This window comes from Mirounga leonina, unplaced genomic scaffold (genome assembly GCF_011800145.1).
Source record: "Mirounga leonina isolate KUSES-001 unplaced genomic scaffold, KU_Mleo_1.0 Mir_165, whole genome shotgun sequence".
Taxonomy (NCBI): Eukaryota; Metazoa; Chordata; class Mammalia; order Carnivora; family Phocidae; genus Mirounga; species Mirounga leonina.
This window is the reverse complement of record NW_023270415.1, coordinates 5,048,913-5,065,043: the sequence shown is the minus strand read 5'-3', so window position 1 is coordinate 5,065,043 and position 16,131 is coordinate 5,048,913. Positions and strand designations below refer to the sequence as shown.

The 16,131-nt window shown below is 37.0% G+C and overlaps 1 protein-coding gene across 1 annotated transcript in view; it reads left to right on the top strand.

Moving 5' to 3' along the window:
• PXDNL (peroxidasin like) overlaps nt 1–16,131 on the top strand; it is a 507,553-nt gene that overhangs the window by 43,912 nt on the left and 447,510 nt on the right. The window lies entirely within an intron of this gene.

The window sequence follows — 16,131 nt, the reverse complement described above, 5'->3', positions numbered from 1 at the left end:
TGATTAGAGGGATATTTGGAGTTGTAAATGCTTGTATTTTGAAAAGAATAGAGATCTCAAATGAATAACCTAATTCTCCACCTTAAAAGATAGAAAAGAGCAAACTAAATCCAAAGTAAACAGAAAAAAGGAAGAATAAATATTAGAGCAGAAATAAATGAAACAGAATACAAAAACAAAAAAAAAGTAAAACAAAATTGAAAGTTGGTTCTTCAGAAAGATCAACAATATTGACAAACCTTTAGTAGACTGACCAAGAAAAAAGGGGAGAAGGCGCCTGGGTGGCTCAGTTGCTTAAGCGACTGCCTTCGGCTCAGGTCATGATCCTGGAGTCCCGGGATTGAGTCCCGCATCAGGCTCCCTCCTCAGCAGGGAGTCTGCTTCATCCTCTGACCCTATCCCCTCTCATGTGTTCTCTCTCTCATTTTCTCTCTCTCAAATAAATAAATAAAATCTTTAAAAAAAAAAAAAGAAAAAAGGGGAGAAGATTCAAATTACTAAAGTTTGGAATGAAGGAGGGGTCAGTACTTCTGAAATTACAGAAATAAAAAGAATTATGAGGGAAGACTATGCATATAGTAGGTAATGTAGATGAAATGGTCAAATTCCTAGAAAGACACAAACAGCCAACACTGACTCAAGAAGAATTAGAAAATCTGAGTAGACCTAAACAAATAAAGAGATTGAAGTAGTAATTTAAGAAAATTCTCATAGTTATACCCCAGTCACAAATAGCCTCAGATAGTGGTGAATTCTCCCACACATTTAAAAAACAATTAGTAAACACTCTTGACAAATATTTTCAAGAACTAAAAGAGGAAGGAGTACTTCTAGTTCATTTTATGAAGCCTGTATTACTCTTATACCAAAACCAAACAAAACCATCACAAGAAAACCATAGACTAATATCCTTTATGAAGAGAGATGTAAAAATCCTCAAGAAAATATTAGCAAATTTAACCCAGGAACTTATAAAAGGACTATACACTATGAGCAAGTGGGAATTCACCCAAGAATGCAAGGTTGTTTTCACATCCAAAATCTACTGATGTCACACTCTGTATTACTAGAATAAAGGACAAATACCACATGACCATCTCAATATATGCAGAGAAAATAATTGACAAATTCAACACCTTTTCTTGTTAGAAACAGCCAACAAATTAGGAATAAAAGGGAGCTTCAGCTTTATGACCTAATTGTCTCCCAAATTCTATCATATTGGAAATGAGGCTTCAACATATGAATTTTGGGGGGAGACAAACATTTAGTCGATAGCACACTGGAACCATGTTGAAAGACATTAAAGAAGAAATAAATGGAAGGGCACATCATGTTCATGGGTTGGAACATTTAATATTGTTAAGATAGCAATACTTCTCAAATTGGTCCATAGATCAAATAAATCCCTATTCAAGTTCTAGCTGCCTTTTTGCAAAAATTGACCAGCTGATGCTAATATTCATATAGAAATGCAAGACACCCAGAATAAACAATCTTGAAACAGAAAAACAAAGTTGGAGGACTCACACTTCTTAATTTCAAAACTTAATACAAATATGTTGTTATCAAGATTGTGCGGTAATGGCATAAGGATAGACATGACATACATATCAATGGAATAGTATTGAGAGTGTAGAAATAAACTTGTATTAATGATCAAATGAATTGACAAGGGTGCCATGACAATTAAATGTGGATAAAACAGTCTTTTCAACAAATGGTATGGAATAACTGTATGTCCACATGGAAATGAATGAAGTTAGACCTCTGTTTCAAATAAAAATTAATGCAAAATGGATCATTGACATAAATGTAAATGTGAAAACTATAAGCTCTTAGAATAAAACATGGGACTAAATCTTCATGGTCTTGGGTTAGGGAATGGATTCTTACAACACCAAACACAAAGTGACAAGAGGAAAAAATGAATTGTTCTTCATCAAAGTTAACAACTTTTGCACTTCAAGAAATGAAGTGCACCACCAAGAAAATGAAAAGACTTCTCAAAGAATGGGAGAAATATATCTTCAAATTCTATGTCTGACAAGGGTCTAGTATCTAGAATATGTCAACAATAAAAAACAACCTGATTAAAACTGGGCAAAGTATTTGAATAGCTGTTTCTTGAAAGAAGATACACAACAGCCAATAAAGCACATGAGGTGATGTTCAATATCATTAGTAATTAAGGAAATGCAAAGGAAAAACACAATAAGATACAATTTTACATTAACTAGGATGGCTAAAACATAAAAAAGACATAATAACAAGTATCAGTGGGTGTGGAGAAACTGGAACCCTCGTTCACTGCTGATGGAATTGGGAAATGGAGCAGCCATTTGGGAGAACAGTTTGGCAATTTCTCAAAATGTTAAACACAGAATTACCATATGAACCAGAAATGCTAATGTCAGTTAAATAAACAAGAAAATGAAAACATATTTCCACACAAAAGGCTGTACACAAATTTTCATACTCGCATTATTAATCGGGAAGAGTGGATAAAGAAAATATGGAATATCCATACAATGGAATATTATTTGGCAATGGGGGGATGAAGTACAGATTCATGCGCAATATGGATGATATTGGAAAACATTCTGCTAAGTGAAGGAAGCCAGTTACAAATCATCATATATTGTATGATTTTATTTATATAAATGCTCAGAATAGACACATCCATAGAGGCAGAAATACAGAAACCGCACAATCAGGGGCTGAGAGGTGAGAGTCAATGGGGGAATTAGAGCTAATGAATATGGTGTGATGATATGACTAATGGGGCATAATTATATGGGGTGATCTTTTTGGGGTGGTAGAGATATTCTAAAATGAGTGGTGATGTCTATAAATCTGTCAATATTCTAAAAACCACTGAATTGTACCCGTTGAGTGATTTTTTTTTGGTATGCAATTTATATCTCAAAAGAGCTATTATAGTTTTTTTCACTTGGCCTTCAGTTTCTCATTTGAGAAATGAGAGTTGGGGTTGGTTATCTCTATAGCTTCTTCCAGCTCATTTTACTCATAGCTCCTTTACGTATGCCTAGGAAGTTGTATGGAAATTGAACTTTGTAAAGCAGAAATGTATTTGCTCATTGTTTCATTCTCAGAGATACTTTAATTTTATTTGCCATGGTCTTTGTTAATCCTGTACCCTAGCTTCAGTTGCTCTGTAGAGAATGCAAACAGTTCAGGGCTTCCCAAGGATGTAAAGTTTTTAAAAAAGAATGTATATGTGTGCACACATACATTGTGAGTGTTAAATGTAAAAGAGATCATTTTAATCCAGCAAGAGAAGTGATCTAAATTAAGTGAAGTTTCCTGCAATATACTTCATTTTTCTCAGTAAGCATTTTTGAAATAATTTTTAATCAAACAAACTCTGGAGGCACTAAAGTAAGTGGAAATATTTTAGATTAAGTAGGTACAGTTATTGTCTGTAGTAACAAGAACATTAAAAAAGGAATACCAGGACATGTGAGTTTAATTTTAACCTTGATATGGGCAAGTTTATTAAGAACTTTAAACCTTATTTTTATTTTAAAATATAGATAATAAATAAACATGTGTGCATGTGTGTGTGTGTGTGTGTATAATTACTGGACAAAATTCCCTTAGTATTTATCAGAGGTAATAATAAAATAATAGGTGACATTTACTGAGCACTGTATATGAGCTAAGTGAAGAATACCTTGGGATAAGGATATCATGTTTGTAAAATATGAATAATGATAAAAGCATGAGTTCCAAAGTAATTGCTAAGAAATTTGAGTTTTTTCCTTTTTTCTGGAGAAAATTAGCCCTAGAGTTATTGGAGAAGTTTGAGATATGTGTAGAGAGTCTTAAAGGGACCCTCAAGAGACAGCATCTAAGGGATGTTTGGAAGTGGCTAAATTTAGCAGGGCTTACTAAGGGCTGTTAGATCCCCACAAGCACTCATGCCTTCGCTAATTTATCTGTGTAATAGCCCAGTCACCAAGCAGAATGTTTCCTGGATGCATCCGAATGGAGACCCAGGTTAATTGAATGCTTAGACATCTGGCTAAGATACTGTAGAGGGTAAGGAGCTTAGCTCTTCGATGTTAAGTCCAGTATGAGAACAACATAATTTAAATGCTCCATTATTGCTTACATTTTCTTCTTTTAGTTTTCCACAACACTAAAATGTGGCAAACTAATGAACAGTCATTTCTACAAGTATTTTTAAATGGAGAATTGATCTGTTTATAACTCTTACCTATGGAGAATTTTCCAGTCTTTCCCCCTCTTTGCCTCCCACTAACAGTAATGGAGTGCATATTGTGTGCTAATCGGAGTGCTTTGTGGTCCTTCCTCGTGGCTCTTATACTCGAAATGGGACATAGATAATAAAGAAAAAGCCCTGAATATATAGAGTGAAAATTCTGAAACTATGTAGAAAATGGTGCAGTGATGAAACATAGGTGATCGGGGTGGAGGAGTTTATTTAGAAACATCAGGGCTTCCTTGCCTGAGAAAGGGACATTTAAGTTGAGACCTGCAGAATGAGGAGGTAGCCATTTGAAGAACTTCCAAGCAGAGATGTGAAGTCTAAGACAGGAAAGATTTTGGCACTTAGGGCAACAGAAAGAAGGGCAGTGGGGCTTAGTGACCGAAAGGAGGATAGCACAAGACACTTAGTAGATGAGATGAATAGGTGAGGAACCTCCTTCAACCAACCTGGGGCAAACAAACAACCCATGGGTGCCTCTGTCCCTGGAATCTGGTGCTCAGCACTGACAGAGTGAGTACACATGTAACCCCAACATCTGATCTTATGGTCAACTCTATTCTGGTTCTGGAAAATGCTTCTTCACATATCTTGCCTCAATTCCTCAAAACAAAAGGTGATGTTACCTCTCCAAATGCTGCCAAGATTTATGGGTTATACCAGTGCTAACACTGGAGAAGACCACTGCTTTGGAGTGCAGAGAGGATTTGAGATGTGAAAATATGTTGGTAAGAGAAACCACCAATATGTTAACTTGTCAAATCTCTCCATTCAAAATAACATGAAAACCATCCTAATTCTTGCATAATAAAATATTATTTCCCAATATTGTTGAACATCCATTTCCTTGATTGTCTTCATATACCCTTTCATGGTCTGGAAGTACTCATAAATTAGCATGGGATTTGAAATAACTGCACATGGTGGCTAAGGAATTTATAAAATACAATATAATTTTAATTTATAATTTATAATACAATAATAAGACAGTTTATCTTATCCTTAAATGCATAACACTTTACAGCTATATATACATGTGTCTAGTTGAATATATGTGAAGTATGATACAGATTCTTTACACTGGTAACTGTGTAGACCTAGAATGCTTAATTACAAATAGATTTAGTTTTGTAAAAATATTTAATGAGATTTATTGAATTTTTATAATTAAAGATTTTAGTTTAATTTCAAAGAAATTTGAATTAAAATTTGATGTCGATTATAATTTTGCACTTACCTTTTCATTATATTGTTTTGTATTATTTTATTTTAATTTTTGTCAGCTTTATTGAAGTCTAATTAACAAAATTGTTTGATTTAAAATGTACAATGTGATGTGTTGAAATACGTATACATTGGGAAATCATTACCACAATCAAGTTAATTAACACATCCTTCACCTCACGTAGTTGTCTTTTTTGGGTGCATGTGTGAGGATGTTTACTTAGCAAATTTCAAATCTAACAATACAGTATTATTAACTAGAGTCACCATGCTGCATACTGGATCCTCAGAACTTATTTTATAACTGAATGTTTGTACCCTTTGATCAACATCTCCCCATTTTCCCCGCTTCCAGGCCCCTGGAAACCACCATTTTATTCTCTGATTCTGTGAGTTGAACATTTTTTAAATTTTAAGATTACACATATAAGTGATACTATACAGTGTTAATCTTTATCTGGCTTATTTCACTGATAATGCCCCTCCAGATTCATCCATGTTGTCACAAATGGCAGAATTTTCTTCTTTTTTTACGACTGAATAATATTCTATGGTTATAAGTATATACCACATACTATTTATCCATTCATCCATTGATGGACAGTTGTGTAGTATTTCATATCTTGGCAATTGTGTATAATGCTGCAATAAACATGAGAGTAGTTATCTCTTTGAAATACTGATTTTATTTCCTTTGGATACATATGCAGCAGTGGGATTGCTGGATCATATGGTAGTTCCATTTTTAATTTCCTGAGGAATCTCATATTGTTTTCCATAGTGGCTACATCAATTTACATTCCTACCGACAATGCAAAAGGGTTCCCTTTTCTCCATATCCTTGTCAACACTTGTTCTCTTGTTTTTGTGATGATAGCCATTCTAACTGGTGCAAGGTGATATCTCACTGTGGTTTTGATTTGCATTTCCCTGATGATTAGTGATCCTGAGTACCTTTTCACGTACCTGTTGGACATTTGTATGTCTTCTTTGGAAAATATCTATTCAGGTCCTTTCCCCTATTTTAAAATCAGATTATTGTTATTATTATTATTATTATTATTATTATTATTATTATTATTGCTATTGAGTTGAATGAGTTTCCTATACATTTTAGATAATAACCCCTTATCAAATATATGGTTAGCAAATATTTTCTCCCATTCTATAGGTTGCCTTTTCATTTTGTGTATAGTTTCCTTTGCTGTGCAGAAGCTGTCTAGTTTAATATATTCCCACTCATTTATATTTGCTCTTGTTGTTTTTGCTTTTGAAGTCAAATCCAAAAAATCTTTGCCAAGGGCAATGTCAAGAAGCATATTCCCTATGTTATCTTCTAGGGGATTTAAGGTCTCAGTTCTTACATCTGAATCTTTAAACCATATTTAGTTAATTTTTGTAAGTGGTGTAAGGTAGGGGTCCAGATTTATTCTTTTGCATGTGGTTATCCAGTTTTCCCAACATTGTTTATTGAAGAGACTATCCTTTTCCCCTTGTGCATTCTTGGCATTCTTTTTTTAAAATTTAATTTAATTTAATTTTTTTTTAAAATTTTATTATGTAATGTTAATCACCATACAATACATCATTGGTTTTTTTTTTTTTTAAGATTTTATTTATTTATTTGACAGAGACACAGTGAGAGAGGGAACACAATCAGGGGGAGTGGGAGAGAGAGAAGCAGGCTTCCCGCTGAGCAGGGAGCCCGATGTGGGGCTCGATCCCAGGACCCTGGGACCATGACCTGAGCCGAAGGCAGATGCTTAACGACTGAGCCACCCAGGCGCCCCCATCATTGGTTTTTGATGTGGTGATCCACGATCCATTGTTTTCATATAACACCCAGCGCTCCATATAATACCTGCCCTCCTTAATACCCATCACCCGGCTAACAAATCCCCCCTCCCCCCTCCCCTCTAAAACCCTGTTTCTCAGAGTCCATAGTCTCTCATGGTTCATCTCTCCCTCCAATTCTCCCCCCCTCGTTTTTCCCTTCCTTCTCCTAATGTCCTCCATGCTATTCCTTATGTTCCACAAATAAGTGAAACCTTATGATAATTGACTTTCTCTGCTTGACTTATTTCACTTCGCATAATCTCCTCCAGTCCCATCCATGTTGATGTAAAAGTTGGGTATTCATCCTTTCTGATGGCTGAGTAATATTCCATTGTATATATGGACCACATCTTCTTTATCCATTCATCTGTTGAAGGGCATCTCGGCTCTTTCCACAGTTTGGCTATTGCGGACATTGCTGCTATGAACATTGGGGTGCATATGGCCCTTCTTTTCACTACATCTGTGTCTTTGGGGTAAATACCCAGGAGTGCAATTGCTGGGTCATAGGGTAGCTCTATTTTTAAAATTTTGAGGCACCTCCACACTGTTTTCCAAAGTGACTGTACCAACTTGCATTCCCACCAACAGTGTAAGAGGGTTCCCCTTTCTCCACAACCTCTCCAACCTTTGTTGTTTCTTTCCCTGTCCATTTTTGCCATTCTAACTGGTTTAAGGTGGTATCTCAATGTGGTTTTGATTTGGATTTCCCCGATGGCTAATGATGATGAACATTTTTTCATGTGTCTGTTAGCCATTTGTATGTCTTCTTCAGAGAAGTGTCTTTTCATATCTTCTGCCCACTTTTTGACTTGATTATTTGTTTTTTGGGTATTGAATTTGAGAAGTTCTTTATAGATCTTGGATACCAGCCCTTTATCTGTAGTGTCATTTGCAAATATCTTCTCCCATTCTGTGTGTTGCCTCTTTGTTTTGTTGACTGTTTCCTTTGCTGTGCAGAAGCTTTTTATCTTGATGAAGTCCCAAAAGTTCATTTTTCCTTTTGTTTCACTAGCTTTTGGAGATGTATCTTGAAAGAAGTTGCTGTGGGCGATGTCAAAGAGGTTACTGCCTATGTTCTCCTCTAGGATTTTGATGGATTCCTGTCTCACATTGAGGTCTTTCATCCACTCTGAGTTTATCTTTGTGAATGGTGTTAGAGAATGGTCGAGTTTCATTCTTCTGCATGTGGCTGTCCAATTTTCCCAGCACCATTTATTGAAGAGACTGTCTTTTTTCCATTGCATGTTTTTTCCTGCTTTGTCAAAGATTATTTGACCATAGAGTTGAGTTGAACCCATATCTGGGTTCTCTATTCTGTTCCATTGGTCTATATGTCTGTTTTTGTGCCAGTACCATGCTGTCTTGGTGATCACAGCTTTGTAATAAAGCTTGAAATCAGGCAACGTGATACCCCCAGCTTTGTTTTTCTTTTTCAGCATTTCCTTGGCGATTCGGGGTCTTTTCTGATTCCATACAAATTTCCGGATTGTTTGTTCCAGCACTTTGAAAAATGTCATTGGAATTTTGATCGGGATGGCATTGAAGGTGTAGATTGCTCTGGATAGCATAGACATTTTAACAATGTTTATTCTTCCGATCCATGTGCATGGAATATTTTCCCATCTTTTTGTGTCTTCTTCAAATTCTTTCATGAGTGTTCTGTAGTTTCTAGAGTATAGATCCTTTACCTCTTTGGTTAGGTTTATTCCGAGGTATCTTATGGTTTTTGGTGCTATTGTAAATGAATCGTTTCCCTAATTTCTCTTTCTACAGTTATGTTGTTAGTGTATAAGAAAGCAACTGATTTCTGTGCACTGATTTTTTATCCTGCCACATTACTGAATTGCTGTATGAGTTCTAGTAATTTGGGGGTGGAGTCTTTTGGGTTTTCCACATAAAGTATCATGTCGTCTGCGAAAAGAGAAGTTTGACTTCTTCTTTGCCAATTTGAATACCTTTTATTTCTTTTTGTTGTCTGATTGCTGTTGCTAAGACTTCTAGTACTATGTTGAACAATAATGGCGAGAGTGGGCATCCTTGACGTGTTCCTAATCTTAAGGGAAAGGCTCTCAGCTTTTCCCCATTGAGGTTGATATTCGCTGTGGGTTTTTAATAGATGGATTTCATGAACTTGAGGAATGTTTCCTCTATCCCTATACTCTGAAGAGTTTTAATCAAGAAAGGATGTTGTATTTTGTCGAATGCTTTTTCTGCATCAATTGAGAGGACCATATGGTTCTTCTCCCTCCTCTTATTAATGTGTTCTATCACATTGATTTGCGAATGTTGAACCACCCTTGCATCCCGGGGATAAATCCCCCTTGGTCGTGGTAGATGATCCTTTTAATGTATTGTTGGATCCTATTAGCTAGGATTTTGTTGAGGATTTTGGAATCCATATGCATCAGGGATTTCGGTCTGAAATTCTCCTTTTTGATGGGGTCTTTGCTTGGTTTGGGGATTAAGGTAATGCTGGCCTCATAGAATGAGGTTGGAAGTTTTCCTTCTGTTTCTATTTTTTGAAACAGCTTCAGTAGAATAGGTATTATTTCTTCTTTGAATGTTTGGTAGAATTCCCCAGGGAATCCATCAGGCCCTGGATTCTTGTTTTTTGGGAGGTTTTTGATCACTGCTTCAAACTCGTTACTGGTTATTGGCCTATTCAGGTTGTCAATTTCTTCCTGTTTCAGTCTTGGCAGCTTATAGGTTTCCAGGAAGGCCTCCATTTCATCCAGATTGCTCAGTTTATTGGCATATAGTTGTTGATAATAATTTCTAATAACTGTTTCTATTTCCTTGATGTTAGTCGTGATCTCTCCCCTTTCATTCATAATTTTATTAATTTGGGTCCTTTCTCTTTTCTTTTAGATAAGTCTGGCCGGTGGTTTATCGATCTTATTAATTCTTTCAAAGAACCAACTTCTAGTTTCGTTGATCTGATCTACTGTGTTTCTGGTTTCTAATTCATTGATTTCTGCTCTAATTTTAATTATTTCTCTTCTAATGCGTGGCTTAGGCATCGTTTGTTGCTTTTTCTCTAGTTCTTTAAGGTGTAGAGTTAGTTGGTGAATTCGGGATTTTTCTATTTTTTTGAGTGAGGCTTGGATGGCTATGTATTTCCCCCTTAGGACCACCTTTGCAGTATCCCATAGGTTTTGGACCGATGTGTTTTTGTTCTCATTGATTTCCATGAATTGTTTAAGTTCTTCTTTGATTTCCTGGTTGACCCAAACATTCTTGAGCAGAGTGGTCTTTAGCTTCCAAGTGTTTGAATTTCTGCCAATTTTTTTCTTGTGATTGAGTTCCAGTTTTAAAGCATTGTGGTCTGAGAATATGCAGGGAATAATCTCAATCTTTTGGTATCAGTTGAGACCTGATTTGTGACCCAGTATGTGGTCTATTCTGGAGAAAGTTCCATATGTGCTTGAGAAGAATGAGTATTCTGTTGTTTTAGGGTGGAATGTTCTGTAAATATCTATGAGGTCCATCTGGTCCAATGTATCATTCAAAGCTCTTGTTTCTTTGTTGATTTTCTGCTTAGATGATCTGTCCATTGCTGGGAGTGGAGTACTGAGATCTCCTACAATTAACGTATTGTTATCAATGTGACTATTTTGGTTAACAGTTGGCTTATGTAGATGGCTGCTCCCATGTTGGGGGCATAGATATTTACAATTGTTAGATCTTCTTGTTGGATAGACCCTTTAAGAATGATATAGTGTCCTTCTGTGTCTCTAACTACAGACTTTAGTTTAAAATCTAATTTATCTGATATAAGAATTGCTACCCTAGCTTTCTTTTGAGGTCCGCTGGCATGGAAGATGGATCTCCATCCCTTCGCTTTCAGTCTGGATGTATCTTTAGGTTCAAAATGAGTCTCTTGTAGACAGTATATGGATGGGTCCTGTCTTTTTATCCAGTCTGCAACCCTGTGCCATTTTATGGGAGCATTTAGGCCATTCACGTTGAGAGTGATTATTGAAAGATATGAATTAATTGTCATCATGTTGCCTGTGAAGCCGTTGTTTTTATAGATTGTCCCTGTAAATTTCTGTTATAGATCACTCTTGGGGTCTTTCTCCTTTTATAGAACCCCCCTTAATATTTCTTGCAGGGCTGGCTTAGTGGTCACATATTCTTTCAGCTTCTGCCAGTTGTGGAAGTTCTGCATCTCTCCATCCATTCTAAATGACAGCCTTGCTGGATACAGTATTCTTGGCTGCATGTTCTTCTCATTTAGTACCCTGAATATGTCTTGCCAGGCCTTTCTGGCTTGCCAGGTCTCTGTGGATAGGTCTGACATTATTCTGATGTTCCGCCCTCTGTATGTAAGGAATCTCTTCCCCCTAACTTCCCTTAAGATGGTTTCCTTGGTTCTAAGATTTGCAAGTTTTACTATTACATGCCGGGGTGTTGGCCTGTTTTCCTTGATCTTGGGAGGGGTTCTCTCTGCCTCTAGGACTCGAATGTTTGTTTCATTCCTCAGATTAGGGAAATTCCCAGCTATGATTTGCTCAAATACGTCTTCTAGTCCTCTCTCTCTCTCTACTCCCTCCGAGATTCCAATTATTCTGACATTGGAACACTTCATGGTGTCACTTATTTCTCTGCTTCTATTTTCATGGATTCTGAGTTGTTTTTCCCTGGCCTCCTCTTTTCCCTTTTTATCTATTATATTGTCTTCCAGGTCGCTTATTCGTTCTTCTGCCTCACTTACCCTAGGTATTAGATTATCTAGATTGGATTGGATCTCATTGATAGCATTTTTAAGTTCTGCCAATTCACCTTTCATTTCTTCCCTTAGAGATTCTATGTTGTCATTAATTGATTTCTCCATTCTAGCCATTGTCTTCACAATTGCTAGCCTGAATTTCATCTCCGACATCTTGGTTATATCTGCATCCATTTGTAAATCTGCAGCATAAGTCATAATCTCTGAGTCTTTTCTATTTTGGGGGTTCCTCCTCCTAGTCATTCTGTTGATGGATGTTTGAGGGAATGTATAGAGTCCAAATTATTGACCAGAACCCAAGCAAGATGCACCTGTTTTCTTGGGACTTTAGGGTAACTGGCCTCTTGTTTTCCCAGCCTGTCTTCTGGGGGAGGGACCTGCCATGCTGTTACTCAGGCAACCCTGTTTGGGCGGAGTTGCCCTGTCCCCCTGTGGTGGGGGATGGACTCAGCGGGAATCAGTTTTTGGGGCTTTTGTTCTCTGGTGGCTTTCTGTGTCTCTTATGTGAGTCAGAGCAAAAGAGACTGTTTCCAATGCTCTGGTTCAGAGCAGAGAGATTGCAGTCTGTTCTTCAGTGAGCTTTCCAGGCCACACCATCTCCGTCTCTGTCTGTGCTGCTATAAACTGCAGCATCCTGGGTTGTGCGCCCCTCTGCAGCGCTCCCAGTCCTGCCTCCAGGTCGGGGCATGTCTTTGCCCTTTGTGCTTCTAAAACCACCAGTGGGGCGTGGGGCGCCTGGGTGGCTCAGTTGTTAAGTGTCTGTCTTCGGCTCAGGTCATGATCCTGGGGTCCTGGGATCAAGCTCTGCATTGGGCTCCCTGCTCAGCAGGAAGCCTGCTTCTCCCTCTCCCACTCCCGCTGCTTCTGTTCCCTCTCTCGCGGTGTTTCTCTCTGTCAAAAAAAAAAAAAATCTTAAAACCGCCAGTTGCTCCCAGTTTGCCTGCGCGACCCCGCTGCTCTGGGTTTCCACCCGGGGGGGCTGCCCCAAAGTCCTTTCCCCGCCGCTACTAGTCTGTGAGTCTGTGCCCGGTCCCCAGTGAGGGAGGCTGTTGCTCACCAGCAGTGTAGGATCCCCATGGCCAGGCATCCTCCCACTGCCATTTATCCTCCAATATCTGCCCGTGGAATCAGGGCTCCTGGCTTTGTCCTCAAAACCAACCACCTGCGATATTCTGCTTGTAGAGATCTAGATCTTCTTACATCTCAGGCTGGTTTCGTGGGTGCTCAGAGTGGTCTGGTAGATATCCAGCTCAATTCTGGGGACCAGTTGAAATAGGGTCCCCTCCTCCTCTGCCATCTTTCCTTCCGGCCCCATTCTTGGCATTCTTGTCAAAGATTAGTTGGCCTTCTGGTCTGTCTATTTAGTTCCATTGGTCTATGTGTCTCTTTTAATGCCAGTATCATACTGGTTTTGTTACTATAGCTTTGTAATACTATAGCCTTGAACAACGCAAGGGCTAGGGGCACCAACCCCTCACCTGGTTGAAAATTTGTGTATAACTTTTGGCTTACCCAAAACTTAACTACTAATAGCCTACTGTTGACTGGAAGCCTTACCAATAACATAAACAGTCCATTAACATGTATTTTGTATGATATATATATATATTATATACTGTATTCTTACAATAACATAAGCTAGAGAAAAGAAATAAGAAATAATAAAGAAATAATAAGATAAATAAATAATAAATAAATAATATAATAATAAATAATATAAATAAATAATAAATAATAAATAATATAAATAAATAATAAATAATAAAATAAAAAGAAATAATAAGAAAGAGGGGGCACCTGGGTGGCTCAGTCAGTTAAGTGTCCAACTCTTGGTTTTGGCTCAGGTCATGATCTCAGGGTGTTGGGATTGAGCCCTGTGTTGGGCTCTGCACTCAGCAAGGAGTCTGCTTGAGATTCTCTCTCCCTCTCCCCCTACTTATGCTCTCTCTCTCTCAAATAAATAGATAAATCTTAAAAAAAAGAAAATAATAAGAAAGAGAAAATACACTTACATTACTATATACATACCTATTGAAAAAAATCCACATGTAAGTGGACTCATACAGTTCAAACCCATCTCGTTCAAGGGTCAGCTCTACAGCTTGGAATCAGGTGTGATTTCTCCAGCCATGTTCTTTCTCAGAATTGCTTTGGCTGTGTGGGGTCTTTCATGGTTCCATATGAATTTAAGGATTTGGAAATAGGTTTTTCTATTCCTGTGAAAAATGCCATTATATTTTTGATAGAGATTACATTGAATCTCTGTATCACTTTGGGTTGTATGGATATTGTAACCATATTAATTATTCCAGTCTCTGAACATGAAGTATCTTTATTTATTTAAACCTTTAATTTCTTTCATTAATGTTATATAGTTTTCAGTGTACAGATTTTTCACCTTGTTGGCTAAATTTATTCCTAAGTATTTTATTCTTTTTGATGCAATTGTAAATGAGATTGCTTTCTTAATTTCTCTTTCAGTTTGTTGTTCATGTATAGAAAGGCAACAGATTTTCATATGTTGATTTTGTATCCTGCAACTATACTGAATTTATTAGAGTTTTCTATTTATAAGATCATGTCATCTGCAAGCAGAAACAATTTTATTTCTTTTCTGATTTGGATGCCTTTTATTTATTTTTTTTCCTTGCCTAATTTTTCTGGCTGGGACTTCCAGTACTATGTTCAACAGAAGTGGTGAGAGTGGGCACACTTGCTTTGCTCTTGATTTTAGAGATAAAGCTTTCAGCTTTCATCAAGTATGATTTAACTGTGGCCTTGTTATATGACTTTTATTATGTTGAGATACGTTCCTTTTAAACCCACTTTGTTAAAAGTTTTTTTTATCACGGAAGAATGTTGAATTTTGTCAAATGTTTTTTCTGCATCTATTGAGATGATCATTTGATTTTTATCTTTCCTTCTGTTAATGTGCTATATCATATCTATTGATTTGTGCATATTAAGCCATCTTTACATCCTAGGGATCACTCTCACTTGATCCTGGCACATGATCCTTTCAATGTGCTGTTGAATTTAGTTTGCTAGTATATTGTAGAGGATTTTTGCATCTATGTTCATGAGAGATATTGGCCTGTACTTTTCTTTACTTGTAGTGCCCTTTTGTGGCTTGGCAGAAGAGTAATGCCTTGTAAAATGATTTTGGAAATGTTCCTTCTGCTTCAACTTTTTGGAAGAGTTTGAGAAGGATTGGCATTAATTCGTCTTTAAATATTTGGTAAGATTCACCACTGAAGCCATCTGGTCCTGGACTTTTCTTTGTTGGGTGTTTTTGATTACTGACTTACTCTCCTTACTAGTTACAGGTCTTCAGATTTTTCCATTTCTTCATGATTCAGTCATGGTAGTTTGTATGTTTTTAGGAATGTATCCATTTCTTCTAGGTTATCGAATGTGCTGGTGTATAATTGTTCATAGTAGTCTCTTATGATTCTTTATATTTCTGTGGTAACAGTTGTCATATCTCCTCTTTAATTTCTAATTTATTTATTTGAGTCTTCTCTCTTTTCTTCTTCATCTACTTATAGATTAATCAGTCTTTCCCAAACCCAGCTCTTAGTTTCATTGATTTTTTCTATTGTTTTTCTAATTTTCTTTATCATTTATTTCTGCTCAGATCTTTGTTATTTCCTTCCTTCTGCTAACTTTGGGCTTAGTTTGTTCTTTTTCTAGTTCTTAGAGGTATAAAGTTCTTACTTATTTAAGATCTTTCTTTTTTCTTTTCTTTTCTTTTTTTTTTTTTAAAGATTTTATTTATTTATTTATTGGAGAGCGAGCGAGAGAGAAACAGCATGAGAGAGGAGAGGGTCAGAGGGAGAAGCAGGCTCCCCGCTGAGCCGGGAGCCCGATGTGGGACTCGATTCCAGGACCCTGAGATCATGACCTGAGCCGAAGGCAGTCGCCTAACCAACTGAGCCACCCAGGCGCCCGAGATCTTTCTTTTTTCTTAATGTAGGTACTTATTGTTATCAACTTCCCTCTTAGAACTGCTTTTGTTGCATCCCCTAAGTTTTGGTATGCTATGTTTCGATTTTCATTTGTTTCAAGATATTTTTTGATT